The sequence below is a fragment of the Corvus kubaryi genome, unplaced genomic scaffold (assembly GCF_017639235.1).
Source record: "Corvus kubaryi isolate FWS band 111438036 unplaced genomic scaffold, C.kubaryi_AGA036_p1.0 37308, whole genome shotgun sequence".
NCBI lineage: Eukaryota > Metazoa > Chordata > Aves > Passeriformes > Corvidae > Corvus > Corvus kubaryi.
The window spans coordinates 9,474,644-9,493,418 of NW_024581096.1; the positions used below are offsets into that span (position 1 = coordinate 9,474,644).

At 42.4% G+C, this 18,775-nt stretch overlaps 1 protein-coding gene across 4 annotated transcripts in view; it reads right to left on the minus strand.

Annotated features, from left to right (window-relative positions):
• The window catches only part of GHR (growth hormone receptor), a 151,737-nt gene that overhangs the window by 118,448 nt on the left and 14,514 nt on the right, over positions 1-18,775 (minus strand). Inside the window, exon 1 of one of the 4 annotated variants that reach the window (XM_042028423.1) lies at positions 343-801. The exons of 1 other annotated variant lie outside the window; for it this stretch is intronic. The gene's annotated coding sequence lies outside the window, so the exon portion shown is untranslated. Of the gene's footprint in view, positions 1-342; positions 802-18,775 lie in introns of those variants that run through there. 2 more of the 4 variants (XM_042028421.1, XM_042028419.1) reach the window with 2 other exon arrangements.

Here is an 18,775-nt window from a genome sequence, read left to right on the forward strand (position 1 = left end):
CCCCCTCCATCACCCACAGCACGCGACGTGACAAGAATTCTCGCCCCTCGCCCGCCGTCCCAGCCCCAGTCAGGGCTGACGCCGCGGTCCCGGCCCGGCTCCGGCGCCGCTCTGCCCACACCAGCGGGACACGCCGGGCGGCCCCGCTCTCGGAGCAGCTCCGACACCGGCCGGGACCGCGGGGCAAGCTCGCATACCCCCGCCAACCCCCGGCGAGAGCCGGGCGAGGTGAGGCGAAGCCGGGCAGGAGCCGGACCCCAGCCCGCCGCCACCGGGGGCGGGGAAGCCGCTGCGCGGCCGGGGCCGGCGGGGAGCGGCGGGGAGCCGCCGCCCGGTACTCACCGACTCGCTCGGAAACTTCCCCCAAGTTTCGGCGGCGCGGCGGGCGGCAGCGGGCGTGCCCCACCTCGGCGGACACCGGCACCATGGGAGCACCTCAGCGAGAGGCCGCCGCGGCCGGCCCCAACTTCTGGGGCGGCAGCGACGGGCAAAAAACGCGAGCGAGAGCGGCGGGGCGGCGGGCTGAGCCCGCACTCCTCCCGCGGGGCGGGGCGGGGCAGGCGGAGAGCGGAGCGGAGGGAGGTCAGCACGGGGCGGGGGGAGGTGGTGGGGAGCGCTCCCCAACACCCCTCTGCACACCCTGTCCCCCAGCGGCGGCAGTGTTGGCACTCGCTTCGCTCGCCGCAGTCCGCTCCGCGCCTGTCCTGCTCTGCCGGGGCGCGGGGCACTGAGCGGCCACTGCCGCGTACTCCTCCTTCTCCTTCACCACGGCAGCTGCCGACCCGGCCGCCGCGGGGAGGGGGTCAGAGCGGGGCCGGGCAGCGTGTCTGGCGGGGTGGGGCGGCTCGGCGCGTCCCGCGGATCGCTGCCGCGCGGCCCGAGCCCCGGCCGGTGCCGGCACTTTGGCTGCGCCGCGGGGCTCCGTCTAGGGGGGGACGGCGGCTACTGCAGCGCACATCCCGGCCGGACGGGCGGGAGCGCGGCCCCGGCGCCAGCTCAGCGCTGCGGGCTCAGTCCCGCCAGCGATGGCTACCGGGGCCAAGCCCCGGCCTCCTGGCCCGGCCTGGAGCAGGGGCTCAGCAGGGCTGGCGATCGCGTTCGTGCTCAGGAAGGCGACGAACAAGATTTTAGGTTGAAGGGGGTGTCAGTGTGCCAGGGGCACGTGAAGTGAAGTGGTCTTGCACTGATGAAAGGATGATGGCACCTTCCGCGACCAGGTGTGTGGCAGTGCACACACAGGGATGAGTAGTGTGAGTGTAGACAGGTGCTACAGCAAAAGAGAGAGCGGGTGCCAGGGATTGTCTTAAAATAATACAAGATTTCTCTTTGAGAAACAGTCTAGGAAAGAAAACATTCAAAAAGAGCATGGTGTCATCAGTTTATTTTGGTATCATTTGCGTTGACAAAGTACCAGAGACAGACCCACATGTGCAAAGGTGACCTCAGCAGTGATACATTGATCATTTAGGCCCTTGCGGGCCCCCTGTCATATGTGTGTCCTCCACCTTCAAAATGGCTCAGCATCTGGCTTCCTTGTAAAACAGAGGTGGGACAAGAGCCCCACGGGTCAATGTTGTAAGAGTTTCACAATCATTCAGTAAGTCACAAAGTTCCCTGTGAAATTAGCTGGGAAGAGAAGAGAATTGTATCTCGCCCAAGCTTTCTCCTGTGGTTTGGCGAACAGGAATAGCAGCGCCAGCATATGGAAGTATTTTGACTGAAATGACTGGGAACAATGCAGTTCCTGGCACCTCTGGCTGCTCAGGTTGGTGCTGCCCTTCCCTTGCTATTGAACCAGGTGCTCCCAGACTGGGAGCTGCTTGGCTTAGGAAGCTGGGGTTCCTCAAAAGCTGACCTGCAAGCAGCAAGTGATCTGCCCTCAACTGGGCTGGTGATCCAGGCTTGCTCTGCCTAGAACAAAGTGTGGTTCCAGGGGGGTAAAAACATGTACCAGGGGTAAGAAAGATGGACTGTAAGATGTGACCACATCAATTTCCAATTGACTTAAGAGAATTAAAATCTGACTTGTTAATAAGTACACAACTTATTAACATTGTATCACTGAGGTTTTAAACTAAGGGCCACAGGTTCATCTTTCTTACTTCTACACCAGAACCATCTCCTGCCTTTTCCTCATCCAAAATCACAGAATTTTTTTAACAGTATCAAGCAATACCATAGTATTTGCATTAATACAGATGCAAAGGACATTAAGTTCCAATTCTTACCACTGGTCAGGGGATTCACACCCACTTCTCTTGGGAGATGCCTCTGCTGCCAAACTAGTGGTTGTTATCCAGGCCTTTCATTCTTACCTCTTGTACTGAAGCTATGGCAAAGCATGATTAATAAGTCATTGTGTTAGAAATTGCAACCACAGATCTGATACTGGCCCTGTAGTTTCGTGGTTGAAGCACTGTGTTAAAAGAGGAAGATTCCAGGTCCAGAGATATTTATGGGGTTTGTTTAATACAACATTCCTATAACATAATAACACCTGAGACTATGACAAACTAGTTTACATTAACCAAGTAGCAGTGAGAGCTGAGCATGTAAAATAACACATAGATAAACCAGAGGAAAAAATTTACTGCTCCATCATTATATGTACAAATAAACTTGGATAATAATAAATCCATAGATTTATTATATATTCTAGGTTTATATCTGCCTGGACTTTCTCTACACTATATAAAGTTTTTTATTTCTTCACATGATAGGTAGTTTAGTTTCATGAGGACTGATGTCAAACACAGTACACTGCCAACAAGACCAGATTTAGGCAAAAGCAGCCAAAGTAATTTTCAATCAGAAAGCTTGTGAGGGTGTGGGTGGGGCTGGAAAGACAGGAGACAGGTAAGAGTGGAGTTTCCACATTGTCTACAGCTGGCCTTGGATCTGTGAAAGCACAAGGCTGTGTGTAACTTGTGTGTATGACAAATATTTTGAATTTTCTTAATCACTCAAATACAAATAAATTGCATAATAAATGGTCAGTGGTCTTTTGGCTTCTCTCTTATTAAAAAAAGGTCTGTCTTTTAATAACAATTATTCTCAGTTTCTTTGGAGGATTTCAGGGGATATTACATTTATTCTGTACTGCTAGTAGTAGTTAAATCACCCAGAGAAATTAGTTTTAAAGTATCCAAGACTGGCATCTTATGAAGCATGAATCTTAAATGTAGCTCAGCAACAATATAGAAATTGCCTGTATTTTTTATACATCTGTTAGGAAACATCTACTTTTAAAACTATGTATCATTTCATCTATGCCCATGTCCTTCACTTTTTCATTTATGCTGCATTACCACTCTTCCAGATTCTGTCCAATCTCCTTAAAAAGACTGGAAAAGCAAGACTGGCTTGAGGACACTCAGTAAAGATACCTGAATTCTGACCATTTGTTCTGACATAATATCCAGGGATGCCTACACCTACCCTTTTCTCTGTACATGCAGTTGCTGCTTCATGCCTTTCCAAACAGCGTAGTGAAAGTCCAATCCTTCCTGAGCATGATGCTCTGGAACCAAGTGCTGAAGACAAAATCATGTCTGAGTCTGGTTATGCTCTCTGTTTACATTAGTGTATAATGCAGTGTTTATCAACAGGATGTCAAATAGGATTCCAACACTCAGTCTCTGATAATTCATCTGAAAGAGGTTCCTTCACTGTTGAGTGTCTAAAGCAAGTGCTGATTGTAATTTCTGCCAGACTTACTGTGAGCGCCTACCATAAGCACTGACTAAAATCCGAGTTTTTGCAACATAAAGGTATAGCTGTGTTGGTAAAGTCTGTCAGCCAAACTCCCATAGCTTGATTTAGCAGGCAGTAGCTGCTTATAATCAGCAAAAGCAGAGTTCATTTATTTATTTCTCTATCAATATAATGAGGTACACATGCAAGGTCCATGCTAGAAAAAAAGGGTTTTCTTTGCCTAGCAGAGTTTGTATTGAAAGGAAATACAGTGACATTTTGTTGGGCTTTTTGCTAATACAATAGTGCAAAATGCACTCTTAATTGATACTGTTTTACCTGCAGAGCTTTTAAATGAGGCCTTAAAAAAGGTAGTTTAGTCTGAGTAGTTTAAAATTCCCTGTGGTTTGAGGTTAAAATGAGCATGGATATGTTTCTCTTGAGTGAAAAACTACTTATGTTAATTACAAAAAGAGTTTTTGTTTTTCAAAACTGCATGAAAAACTTCAGGAAACAGATGAAATCAAGATATTGTTCATGTTGTGCATTCATAACTGCATTTTAAATCTATCATCTTATTTTCTTGGGTTCTTGTTTGACACAATCATAAACACAGAAAGTCCACAGCTTGGAAAGGATCTCAGGAGCTCCCCAGTCCAACCTTCAGCTCAATACAGGGTCAGTGAAGAGAGCAAATCTTGCTGGGCTTTACCCAGATGGGTTTCAAACACTTTCAAGTACGGAGGCTGCATAGCATCTGGGGACAAACTGCTCCACTGCTGCACTGTCCTACGGGGCAAGAGGTTTCCTTTCTTCTCCTCTCTTAACTTCCCAGTTCTCATTATGCCCATTGTCTCTCCTTTGTGCACCATGCACTGCTGTGGAGAGCCTGGCTCTGTCTTCTCAATGCCCTATTTGTAGCAAGGGGAAGGCTGCTCTGAGGTGCCACCAAGGCCTCCCCTTCTCATTGCTGAAACAGCCTTGTCCCTCAACATTCTTTTGAGGGGCTCATGCTCCAGCTCCTGAGTTGAGTATCCTGGTAGCGCTTCACTGGGTCACTCCAGTTTGGCAATATCTCTCTGTACCACTTCATGGGCTTCTTTCTCCCCAGGGCAGGATTTTGCACTTGTCCTGGCAGAATTTCTCACAGTTCACATCAGCCCTCTTGTCCAGCCTGTCTGGGTCCTGCTATGAGACAGGCCTGCCCTTGAGCATATTGACCCTCCAGTTTGGTGTTATCTGCAAACTGGTCAAGAGTACATGGTACCTCTTCCACGTCATTGATGCAAATATTAAACAGGACAGGTATAAGTTACTGGCCCCCAAGGACAGTGACTATGAATCCATCATTTTTCGTAATATAGCACATCTTTTTCCAATTAATCGCCACTGATTTTATCTAGATGGTAATAAAAAATGGGCAATGTTAAAGGAAAATGTTAGTCTTTTGGAAATGAGAAAATGATTCAGATTATGTGTTTCCCTCTTTATGTCATGCTTTTAGAAAACTTAAGGGGAAAGAAAGTCCACTGATAGTGTGTGAAATTTAGGTGATAACCTTTATGGAGAGTAAATCAGTCTTTTAGGCATTTACTGTGTTTTCCATCAAGATATTTGTTTATAGGATGATAGCAAGTAAAAATTCTATGCAGGGGGAAGTCAATTCTTTCCTCCCTTCACCTTCCTAATATTCGTTATTCATATAAGGAATAAAGAATAGCATAGCTGAAAGAGAAGCTCTCTTTTAATCTAAATTTCCATCATAAGTAGAATTGCAGGAAAAAAGTACCACGACACACGATTGCCTGCCATGAAAAGAAACCACACTAATAAAATGCATATTCCAACCATGATCAGACTTGTACCAAGAGCTGGGAATGCACAGTGCTTGCTGTATGTAAAAGTAAAAACAATATTTAATAGCAGCTCTGTTCTCAGCCTCTGAATATGTGGAAAAATCTAGTTTGTGGGTTGTCTGGGTTGCTTCCTTTAAAGCTACAGAGCAAAGCTCCCCCAAATACTTTATATGAAAGCAGAATAATTACCAAACCAATAAATATCTGTGGAAGCAGAGAATTCTCTCTGAGGAACTAATCTTCAAGGAATCAATGTGAACACACATGCAGGATAAGAAGGCACAGGCAAAGCAAGGAAGGAAAAAATGAAGAAACACTGCCACAGCCTGAGGTCTCTTACTCTCTCTGTGTTGTTTCTAAGTCATCCATCATGTCATTATCTACAGCTAATATAAAACAAAGACCTATCTGGCCATGTAATGAATACAATGACTTTCTGGTTCTCTGGAAAAGGTGCAAATTGTGGTATTTTGCTGCCTCTTTTTTCTGAAGAAGGGAGATGGAACAGTGTAGAAATGAAGGTTTTACTTCAACTGATTAATTCACTGGTCTTTTTTTTTAATATAAGAAATATCAAAGCTGATGTCCTGGCCTGTTTCTAGCTCTACACAAGTTGTTCTGCATCCTAGATGTTACGCTAGCCAGAAGAACTTCTCCAAATGAACAGTGAAAAACATCAATGAATACATACTATAGTACGTATATGTGTATACATATATTTTTAATGTATATATATATGTGTGTGTGTATGTATATTATTTTATGAATGCACTACTGTTGCCCTCTGGATCTTAACTGAATCCCGTCCTCAGCCTGTCAAGGGTTTATTGAAGACTGTGACTAGGCACATATTGCAAAGCTGGAATCCAGATCCTGAGACCACTTCCTGCACCTATGTGTCCACATTGTCCTCCATTTCATTCCACCAATAGGATAAGTTGTCTGGTGAAGCTTCTGCCTACAATGCTATTGTCTAAAGTGTCCCAAAGGTTTAGACACTTTAAACAAGGCTACTTGGTTGTTTTCCTGTATTTGAATCCCTAAATTCTAACACGTTATAGACCTAACTCATTCACTTCTCCAAGTATTTTACATTTTATTTCTCAGAGCATGTATTCATTGTCTACCCATGTTTCATGAGTATTTTTCTGCAATTTTTGCTACATATTCCTGCTCTCCATCTCAAGTTCTTTTGTCTCTCAGATTTAGGTGGAAAGCAGAACACAGAAGCTGGAACAGACACCATGCTTGATTATTTGTGTACTTAAATTCACTTTACGCTGAAACAGTAGTGCTGCCATGCAAAAGACAACAGACAATAATTTGGTCAAGGTCACAGTGTATAAAGGATGATACTTAAATTTCTTGGTAGTCAAAGAGTGTAAACAAAGCCAGACAGTAACTTTGTCTGTTGTTTTCATAAGTCTGCTAGTTCCAGGAACAGCAGCATCCTTTAATTTATGATTCAGCTTAAGGTCTCTAGTTGACAGATGTGATGTTTGTGACAACAAGGGATTTGAAATGGATGGACTGATAAAATACGTGCTGTTGCCATCTCTGCGTATCAGGTGTTCTTCTGTTCAAGACAACATTAACCTTTTTCTGACAAGCTTGGGTTTTTACAACAATTCACCATTTTGAGAAAATTATAATATCAGTAGAGGAAAATCTGACTTGTATTATTTTGTCCTTCAAATACAGGGCAGTTTCTTTCAAAGCAGAACATTTTTATGTACATGGAAGTTCTTAAGATGATGGCAGGTATCATTTTGACTCTTCAGAACGACTGTGTTTGTTCACGTGCTTTCCAGTTCTACTATCATCCATCTAATCGGGTGTAAAAATCAGACCCACAAGTCTGTAGTTTCCTGGTTTCCCTTCTAGAGCCTTTTTTGCAGATGCGATTACACCGATAATTCTCCTGTCTATAACCTGAATGGAGCCATAACCACCTTATAGTCAAAATACAGATCTCTGGATCCTTTTGTTCTAACTTGAAGAGTTCTTCTCCTCCATGAGATCCTCCCATGGACTTTCCAATCCATTCACAGAAAGAGTTTTGGCTGCCCATCCACACAATCTGTGGTCGTCTAGCCCTCAATCACTGCCTGAGTGAAATTGCTGCATATGATTATTTCAAACTCTTCATCCTGCATGCTTGTACTTTGATGATTCTTAATGCTCATAATGGTACTGATGGCAGCAGTGACTCAAGTCAGCTGACACAGAAATGACCTCAAGAGTCATCCAGTTTGGCATGTCTCCAGCCTTTCTGGTTAACGGAGTTACATAACAATATTACCTTGGATGAAAGCCGTGCGATGCATACCTTATATCTTGGGAAGGCCAAAGAGCAGGAGTCCTGTGAACAACAGTGCTCTTACACAACTCCTGAGCTCCATCATGGGATGTGGGGCAAGCTACATATAAAGCTGGGTTCCAGAAAAATAGGTGACTTCACTCTAAACAGGATCTGATAACTACTTCTTTTCATCGATGGAGACTCAAATTGAGCTGTAGCTCCTACACCAGAACAGCCCACCTGCTCATCATGTGCTTGACATGCTCGACATGTCATTACTTTGACATGGTAACCACATTTGAATTACTGAGAAGCCAAATAAGCCAAAAGCTATGAGTTAGCTATTCATGGTGTAGTTCATTCATGTGTCCCAAAGCAGGATTTACTGCCCTTTCTTAATTCTTGGTATTTTCTTGACTAGCTTTATAAGTATCTCAGTGGCAAAGACTCCCTTGCTTACTAAAGCCACCTGTGTCAGATATTCACAAGTTTATTATTAGAATGCTTTCCATAACGCCTATTTCTTATTTTTTTGCTACAATTTAAATTCAAGAATTCTTCTATCCCCATTGAAATTGGTGGTCAGGTTATTCTCTTCTGTGTTTGAAAATAATTGCCATGTACTCGATAGTTTTTCCTTTGTCTTAGGTCAAACAACCTCTATTTTTAAAATCTTTCATCATGGATCACATTCTCTTTGCTTCTAATCATGTGCACTGTTTTGGGTGTTCTCCAGTTGCCCCACATCTTCTCCTAAGTAAAATGCCCCAAAGGGACCAAGTTCTCTACATGATGTTCTAAGAGTGCTCAGAAGAGAAAGGCTTGAAGGCTATATTGCTACTTATAAACCAGAGCATTAAATTTGATTATTTCCACCTAAGTGCAGTACCTCATGTAAAATTTCATCCATTTTTCATTCCACCACTGCAATTTCTCAAGCTAATTCTGGATTTGAATTATGTCTTCCAACACATTCATATTTGCACTTTTTTTCGACTTTGTCTCATCTCCAAGCTTATTAAGAGTGTTATCCAGATTGTTAAGAAAAGGTTGAATAAAGTCAGAACAAAGAAAGTCCTGTAATTTTGTGTTATGACAGTATCAATAGAAAGAAAATGGGTCAAAAAGATATGCATTAGCAAATTAGTTTTTATGCTATTACTTTTCATTTAAAGGATTTACAAATAGTTTAATTGATTCTAGATATGCTTTGGATTTGGTTCTGGGTTTTTTTTCTGTGAGTTGAAAAGAGATAGATTAGTTTATTATTTCCAGCCTCCTCTTCCTCTGCTTCCTTCCCTCTCATTATATAAGGCAGCTTTTATTTTTTGTCCTTTCCCAGACTGAAATCTTTTAGCCGTTTTTGACAGATTCTAAAGTAATTGCTAATCTGAAGAATTCACCTCATTCATAAAATATCCCAGGCCAAAGTCTGTCTTGTCTGGCTAACTTGAGACTATTCCATAATGCTCTCCTGTCATATTTCCTCCCTGTTTTACAGTAAGTACTTAACATTTTTTCATGAATGTTTAATGCTAGTGAGGTGTCTGCAGCTTTTTTTGTCACATGCAAAAAAAGGTTTTAAGTATTCCAGTCTTCTTGGGATCATCAGTTACGTCATTTCCTTGCCTCCAGTCTCACAAATAGGCAGGAAAAACAACCGTAATTTTCTTTTCTCTTTGTTATTTTTAATGCACATTTCCTTTTGAAGTGTTGTCTAGAGCTATGTTTGGTTTATGCCTTAGTTTTCTGATTGGATCTTACACATGTGCTGTTATTTTATATGTTTTACAATTTGATCTGATTTCCACTTTTCAGATGGAACTCTGTGAGTTTGAGATAAAGGAAAAGTTCCTGGCTTACCTAAACTAATCTCTCTCTCAATACTTTCCCCTTCTGATAAGAATAGCTTATGTTTTCTGCTACAACTTAGTTACTTTTTCCTTTGACTTTTTTATTGACTTGACTTGGTGAAAGTTGCCTACTTCAAGACCATGATTTTTTCCTGTTTCCCTATAGTCTTCCTTAAGATTGTATACTCTGTAATTTCAGTCGCTGTCTCCAAGTCAGCTTTCATCATTCTTTTCTCAAGCAGCTACTTTTCACTGGTGAGAAACACACCTAGAAGAGCCTCTCTTCTCTCTGTTTTTAACACAGAAATAGAAATGGTGACCAATGCTTTTCAGTATAGAGCTTGCTAATTGATTTATTCCTGATGTTTCCTGTCCTACCCATTCTTTGGATAGTTAAACTCTCTCTTGTGGCTCTCTGCTTCTGTGCATTGGGTGTTGAATGATTTGTTGTGTGTGCTATTCATGATAAAGGCTTCCACTACATATTCTCTATTCATGCGTGTCTCGGTTTCGGAGACAAAACTAAAGGAGGAAACACTTTGAAGGGGAAAGGGTCTCCCCTTTTCCTCCACCAATAAGACAAGTGGGTCACAAGAAGTGAAAGTGGAAAAAAACCAAGCTGTTTATTAACACCAGAAAAAACCCCAGGGTAGAACGGGGGGGGGGGGGGGAAACCACAAAAAACAGCAAATTCCCAGAGAGGGAACAGACACCCGGGACCAGCCGGGGCCCCCCCCGCAGGCTCCCCGGACCGGCAAGGAGGGAAGGGAGGCAGTGAGGCAAGGGGAAGGAAAAGGAAAAAAGAACAAGAAAAAAACCCAACAGAACCTTTTCCCAGCTAGCTGGAACACAAAGGAAATCAAAAAGCAGCACAGCGCTCCCGGCGCGCTCCCTCCCGAGCCCTGCAGAGCCCCTGGAGCCCTTGGGCCGAACCGTTCAACGCCCCCTCGGGTCCTGGCTCTGGCCCCCCCAGGTCCATCCTAAAGGCACAGAGTCCTCGGGCATTGAGTGGCCAGTTAAGGAACAAAGCGGCTTCATAACGTCACCCCAGGACAAAGTGGTTTGGTTTAATGATGGCAGCAGCTGAGTCCTCCTCTTCTTTCACCACCACCACTTTTAATGAGTCCAGCTTTCTCCTTTGTCTGGAGTTCAGCACCAGTGCAGGGCTATGTCCTTTAATGTTAGACTGCCCTACTATGCTAGTTATCTTATTCATAACTCTATTTTACCAACAAGGTCTTTTTTGTGGTCGTGTTTTAGATATCCTTACTCCTCTTGTTGCTTTCTTGTATCTCCTCATGATTTCAACTTGGCTTGTCATATTCCTCCACAACGCACACAATTTCTTAAATTAAATTTGTACAAATTTGATTACTGGACCTGAAAATTTCACATACAAAGAGTCACACAGAACAACACATACAGAGTGAACACGACATATAAAATTAAATCTAAGCATGTAATTTTTCCGCTGTTCTTTTTTTTTCAAAGGTTTTTTACAAGATTTTTATGTTACCTACTGTCACAAAGACCAAACCAACAAACAGGGAAAAGAGGTCTTTTATCAAAATTCTAAGTTATATTGTGCTTTTATTTTTCATTGTTTACTCGAGTCTAGTGCAGTTTAGATAGCAGCCTTGAAGTCATTTGCAACTGCAATATTTAAATGGCTTCAAACAATGGCAGTAACATTTATGTAATGTTGTTTGGTTATTTTATTTTTAATCACAACTGTAGTCCCGAGATGGAGCACCAACAGATGTGTCCTTTCCAGTTGCCTTTGACTGTACTTGATAACATTCCATCCATCCTGACGCTTGTAAACAGACGCTTGGATATCCAGCAAGCCCAAACCTTTGACACAGGCCACGTCTAGAAATAGCCTATAAAGAAATAATCCCATAATATAGCTGACACAGCCAAGAGGAGGTCCCTGTTATGTTGAGACTTGTGCTACTTCTTGTTTAACAGGAACACTAATGACTTTGACCTCAGCAGTCATGCTCTAGTAAGAAACTGTTACAAAACTGCTGTTTCCCATTTCCATGAATTCAATCTTTCACTTTTATAATTTTGAATTAGTGGTTTTCAGCTATAACTCCTAGTGCAGACACTGGCCTGACACGATGAGGAGGTGAGCAGCCAGGGCTGTGGACTCAGCATTGAAGCTCTGCCTCTGCCCTCACTCTCAGATCAATCCACGCCTGGTCAAAGCCTCTCCATAAGAGGCTTTTCCTGTTGCAGCCTAGAAATTTAATTTAAAATACGGAACAAATCATTAACTTTCCCAAGGACAGGGAAATGTGAGGGAAGTCTGTAATTCTGGAGATGCATCTCACAAGAAAGTATAGCTTCAGTTACTTGTGGAGCACAGACACCGTTTATGTCACCCTAAAGAAGTGGCAGCTCAGAGCTGCCTACAGGACTGGAATCTTCAAGCCCCATCCATTGACCTGCAGTGGAGAAATAGCTGGGAAGGATAGGCTGGGTCAGGCAGAGCAAGGATTACAATAATAAGATTACTGTCTTTCATATGTACATATTTCAGTGGTTTCAACAAAATATTGTCATGACTGTATATCTACTCATATGTTGGGACTGCCTCATTTATTTTTTCCTCACAACCTGATGATTTTAATGAAGTGTAGAGACAGCAAAACCAGAACAGTGTGAGAAGTTTTGAATAACTGCTGAGAAGGGAAACAGAGGCATCTCCAACACATAGTATCACGTAAAGAGCCTACATACATCCTCACAGCTAGGAATCATGAGATACAGGTGCACACCATTGACTCCAAACTGCTTACTCATGTAGGCAGAGATGGAAGATTGATGTTCTTCAACATATCCACTGCAGTTTATATACAGGTGTCCACAATTTCCAGCTCTTGTGTCATCTAAACCTCTCAAACTCTCTCAGAGCCCATTTTAAGCAACGCATCATTGAGATAGGAACATCAAAACTCAGCTTTTCTAGTGGTTATCAGTATTCACTGGACTTCCTGCTTAAATACATTCATGGACAGCAAAAATCCTTTTCTTCATGAGTCAAAATTGTCCTTTACCTGAAATTACTCACTTCCTTTCCAGTTCTTTCATTATGTATATTGATAGTTACGTTATTGCCTCTTTGCTTTGACTTTGATTTTAGTGAGCAGCTGTAGTCACCTCTCAGGTAGAAGACTGACACAATCAATAGTCAATTCTAGTATGAATGGAGATTCACCTGGTGCTTTGTATTTCATTGTCCTAATAATCTTGCTGCTGACCTGCCCTAAAAGGAGAATTTCCAGTTCAATGCAAACATTTTTTTCTACTCCTTTTTTGTTTGCTTTGTTTTGATTTTGACCAAAATCTGAACATTTCAAAATTTCCGGTGAACTGAACTTCTAAGAATGTAATTCAAAAGCTGCCCACTTGAAGATCAGCTGTCATCTTAGTTCTGCTACCCAAGGTCCTAAGCCTGTGACTTTGGTTGGAGCAGTGAAATACAGGTATTTGGCTCCTATAATTAGATCTGTCTGCTCTGGAGCCACAAAATCTGAAATTCACATCAGTCCTGGTGTGGTCCACTCGCTGAACCTAGTGTGAGCAAAGTGCTTTGTTTCTTGGAAGCTCCCAGCAATCCAGCCCCACCTTGGGTTCTGCTGAGGTTTCTCAGAGATTACAGGGTCCAGATCACATGTTTTGGTGGGTGAAACACACTGTTCTGTGAATTGTCTTTTTTGTTCATTAATACTCACTTATCTCTGTGCAAAGTCCCTTGTCTGACAGATCTTTCTGCCCCTGGTTCCTTCTTTAGAGCAAGCCACAGTGACTACGGTGCTGCTGGAGCTGGCGATTGCTGTCAGAAGAGAGGCCACTGCTACAGGGGAAGATGAGAACCCTTGCCACCCTGAGGAGTGGGACAGGCAGCGGCAGGAGGACTACATGTACCTATGTACTATGATTCCCTAAACATTGCTGACAAAGCTGGATCCACTCATTACTTGTATTCCTCTTGTAATAAATCCCATCTTCTCTCTTTTAGTGAAAGTAATTTCAGTGCAAATTAAAAATGAAACAGGAGCAGGCAATGAGATTGCTCACTGGGCCTCGTATCACCCCCATCACTTAACACACTCTTAGGCATAGTTTTGACCTGAGTCAGCAAGTCCTAAACAATGCCAGGGGGATAGCACTGGCTGGGAACTGTTTCCAGTAGAAAGTACAGAGATGACTAAACCACTGGAGCTGGCTCCTTGCTCTTAGACTGTCCTCCAGCACTATCCCAGCAGCGCCTGAATCCCTGGCTACATGGGTATAGCATGGTACACATCAGGGGTATGCAGCACATTTTTGCAGTTTCACACTATGAAAACACTGGTCTGGCAGACTGAAACCTGAGCCTTAATACAATTTTAGCAGAAATAATCATTATACTATACAAGTGCTGGATGGGGGCCCAGAGGAAAACATGGCCAAAAGCTGTATAGTGTGGCATTGGCCATCAGTGACTGCTTCTGTTTCACTTAGTAGTACAGATGTAGACATGGTCATCTGCCTACTTGAGCTGTCTCTAATTAATTTCCATAACTTAAAACCTAGTAGCATGAAAAAAAAGCGGTTTTTTGTCATACTCTATCCAAACATCTACCAGTTTTCTGTCTATGTAACCCAAACAAAAGCTCTCTTTGAGTCAATTCACTCAGCTTTTAAATGGTGCTTTGTGTAAACTCCTGGGAGTTTTCCTGACAGCTAGTGATCTTCCACCACAACCTCCCCTCCCTCCATCCAGACACAGCTGTTGGAGACCACAGTTCAGAAATACAGAGTTGGAATTAAAATTACTAGAGCAGCTATGCTCATTGTCTCAATTGCTCCTTTCAGTTGCTGCTTGATATATCAAGCCTCACTTTCTCGAGTCTCTTCCATGTAAAAAAAATCCGTTAATATTTATATATATTAATATTCTTTCCAAATCTTTGCCATCCTTTTCAGATCCCACCTTCTTCCTTCCCTGCTTTCAGCTGCACAGCTATGCTTCAGTTCAGGTTAATGTTTTCAGAGGCTGAGGCTCCTTATGATCAGTCCCAGCACACTTTTGTAACAGAACTATAAATTTCAAAGGTTTTCTGGAAGAAGACTATCTTATCTAGTAACTGATCCATTTATTTGCTTCTGCACCCATGATTTCAGTGCCTTGGACTCACAGGCTTTTCTGTTACAGGACATCAATTAACTCTTTCCCTCCTGCATGGTGGGGGAAACTATCTTCCCCACACTCAGGATTTATTTATTATCTTGAAAGTTTTTTATATATATCTGAAATATCCATCTGAATAAGTATGTTAGAGGAAAGGAGACAGGGAAGATATTTGTCACAAACAAAAGTTTAGTGCTATTCTGAATTGACTTGTTCTTTTACATAATTAAAATAAAATCTGTAAATTCTTAATGCTAGGAGATGGTTACTGTTCTGAACTCTGCAGTTTAAAAATTTTGGCTGTTCTTTGTCTGCCAGTTTCAAATAAAGGCCACACCACAGGGCCAGGCCATTCATGTACCCATGACAGCTTTGCTATCTACAGCAGCTGCAGCAATAAATGCAGCACCTGAATCCAGGCGGAACGGCCGCTACACAGAGGTATTACACTGAGCACTGAGACATTTATTTAATAAGATAAGTAATTAGATGCATCCTTGCATGCCAATATTTGAGGTCTCTTTCCACAGCTTACAGGGTCTGGTCTGAGAGCACCAACTCCAAGAACGTGCTTGGTGTCTGATAATCAAAGTGGGGCTAAGAGCTGCGGCAAGCTGTGAAATCACAGGGCTGTGGGACTAGAGCAAAAAACAAACAAAACTTTTGTGCTAGTCTCATTTGCATAGTATCTATCAAGTCTTCTTCAATTCAATTCATTCATGAATTATTCAAACAAAAGAACTAAATTTACAAATATACACATTATTTTGTATAGCAGTCTAATCCCCATCTGTCCCCATTGGGTGGTAATCACCACATTTTTTTCCAAGCAAAATGAAGACCATGATTATTGTTAAGTAAATTTGAGTAAAATTGTTAAGTAAAATGAGAAAATTTGTCATTAAACTAGACAAAAAAGCAACATTGATGCTAAACTGTGCATAATAGCAGAATGAGCTAATGAATGCTATCAGTTACGGTTTTGCTGCTTATTTTCTATAGCCATTTTATGGCAATAAAGACCTTGTGGTTTTGTTAAAATAGGAATGATAAACATCTGTAGTGTCCTGGGTAACAGACTGAAATGGTCTCTTTCAAAGCATGTGAAACTAATAAAACCTCAAAACCAGGTCTGAAACAAAATCCAGTGCTGACAGAATAAGCCAGAACTGTACTCACTTGCTAATTTTTTACATAATTACACTCGATTACAACAGATGAAAATGACTTGATTTTTAGTGATAGAAATAGAGTAGATGCACTGCATCTCGTGGTCCTTTCTCCTGTTGTAATGACCTGGATATCTCCATGTCGCAAGAGGGAGAAAAGGATCAATTTGCCTCTCAGTAGTAAGGATGATCACTTTTTCTTCATATTTCCTATATTCTTTGCAGCATTCAGACATGTGCCACTTTATCCTGTAAGTGTTCTATCACTATACTACAAAGTACAAATCTTTCTTACCATTTTTAATATTAAGCTCTCCTTTTTCTTCTCTATCTCAACCTTTTGTTCTTTCTCCCTCAGAAGGCTGCCAGCTTAGTCCATGGTTACTACCTCTTCTTGCCTTCTCTAGAGATATAATGCAACTCCCTCAGGACAGTAGACATGGAAATCTCCTTTGCTGGTATGTCTCTCACTGCTTCTTAACTTCCTTTTAGAGTATTGAGCCATTCGTCTTCCCGCCCCAAAATTGCCTCTTGTATTTCATTATAATTAAAAAAAAAATTCCTCCAGGTCCCCATAATGTAGCCTAACAACACATTTGGTAGTGCCTTGAGCTATTAAAAAGAATGTTTCCATTATTTGGGCACTCAAGATATTTATTTATTAGTGTCCTGGCCATTTATAGGCAGCAGAACAGCTGACTTCCATCTATTACTGTAGGGGTTTAATTCCTTTTTTAAATCAAACCATCATCATTGAGATGGATGAGACTCCCCTCTTCTATTTCAAAGGCAGAATCCATGAAATTTTTATTGAATGTGAAATGCAGCTTGAAAGAGCAGAAACAAAATGCTGCTGTGACCATTACAATACTCATTCTTCTCGCTGTTCCATAAGCATCAAAAATTGGCCCTAAATGTAGGACTCAAGCAAATCAGAGACTCAAAAATAATTAAACAAGGCAATTAGAGCAGATATGTACTGGTAAGTGTTGGAAGCAGCAAGACTTACTAAAGGTATGCCATTACCCGGTAATCCTGCCTGCAGGGACAAAGGGGATCTTGGTCCTGTGTATCCTCTGCTGATCTTCTGTGCTATTCCATAACATTCTGCTTATTTCACAATAAGTCAATGAGTCGACTGTGTTGCAACTCCACCCCAGAGCTACTTAATTTGCTGGGCTGGCAAGTGGACTGTTTGCTGGGATGATAAATACCAGCAGAACTCCCAGGTCACCAGGGTTTGTGGCATAACCTCTGATTGTAGTCTGGGCAGAGTCTGAGAGTAGCATGAGTGCATTCCCGCCAGACTCTGTCTTGTGACCAAGGCACCTCAAGGGTGTTTAAATAAAGGCCTTGTCCCTCCAGCTAGTCACTTTTTTGATCGCTCTTTTTCCCTACTAAAAGCTATTCCACATGGTGATCCTATAGTATCTCTGCCAGTAACTGTGTGAGAATGGTTTAATACAGTGATTTCCCCTGCTAAGGGAAAAGGCCTCAGAAGATGCATAAGTCTGTTTTGGTTTTTAACCTCGACAGATAGCATCTTTGGATTTGACTCTACTAAGCTGGGTGATTCAATTCACCCTTCCTCCTTTCCCAAGTGTTGGGTAGCCATGAGTCCTATCACACTCATGGCCCACACCACCCCTAAGAGAATTTTGCTGTGGACATCAGCATCTGAGATCCAGGAGAACAGAAGGTTTCACTGTAGGTTGTTCTATGCAGAGTGCCATTGCTCTGCCAGTGCAAGAGAGCTTTTCATCCTCCCTGACCAGACTGGTCAAGATTCAGGAAGAATGGGTAGTGGAAATGAACACAGTAGTCTGTAACACAGATTGTATCCTCAGCCAGAAGAAGGCTAAATTAAACAAAGCACAGAATCCACCAAAAAAAACAACACTAGCATAAAAGTAAGGCATAAATGGCTTTCTGATGGTAGTTTTGTTATAAAATCCTAACAGAAATCACTAACGGAATTATAGAGAAAAGCCTTCTTTTCTGTGTGCAGAAAGGAGATATGCTTTGAGGTACAAAGCACTTGGGATGTGAAGGAGGTCTTAATGGGTGACTTGCTTTGATTAAGTCAGCCTGTGAACTTTGAGCATTTATTTCTTGGGCAATCTTCAAAGACTGCCTTCCCTCCAGATTCCTCAGAGAGCCATGCCTTTACACAGAATGTACTTGTCTTTCTATTGAAGAGTTGCTGTTTGCACTACAGTAATTCTTGCTTTCTCAGCTTACTGAAACCCCCATTAGTCCCTGTGATCAGTTGCTACCACCATTCATTTTCCATTTTTGTGTTCTGCTTGAATTCATTTGGCTTTCAGAGGACTGCTCATCTCTGAGCACAAAAAGGCTCTCGGCTCTTCACTATCTGAAGGAAGTAATTACTGTGCTCACAGCCTCTGGCTCCTCAGCCATCACTAATGCCTAAGGAAATTGCAGAAGCATGGGCCAAGACAAACTCTATTCCCTATCACACAGTTACCCTGACACAGTAAATTTTCTGACATTTTTGTTGCAAAGCCTCTGTAACGTGGTCTGTGTCCGGCACTGACAGAGCTGTAGTGTCAAAGTGCAAATGCCTGACATTCTTCAGTGCACTTCAGTGCACATTTCAGATGCAGAGAAGTCCCTTCTCCCTGCTTGTAGATGGGAAGTGAGGTCTCCAGAGGGTGAGATTTAAAAAGTTTCATCGCCGGACACATTTGTCTATC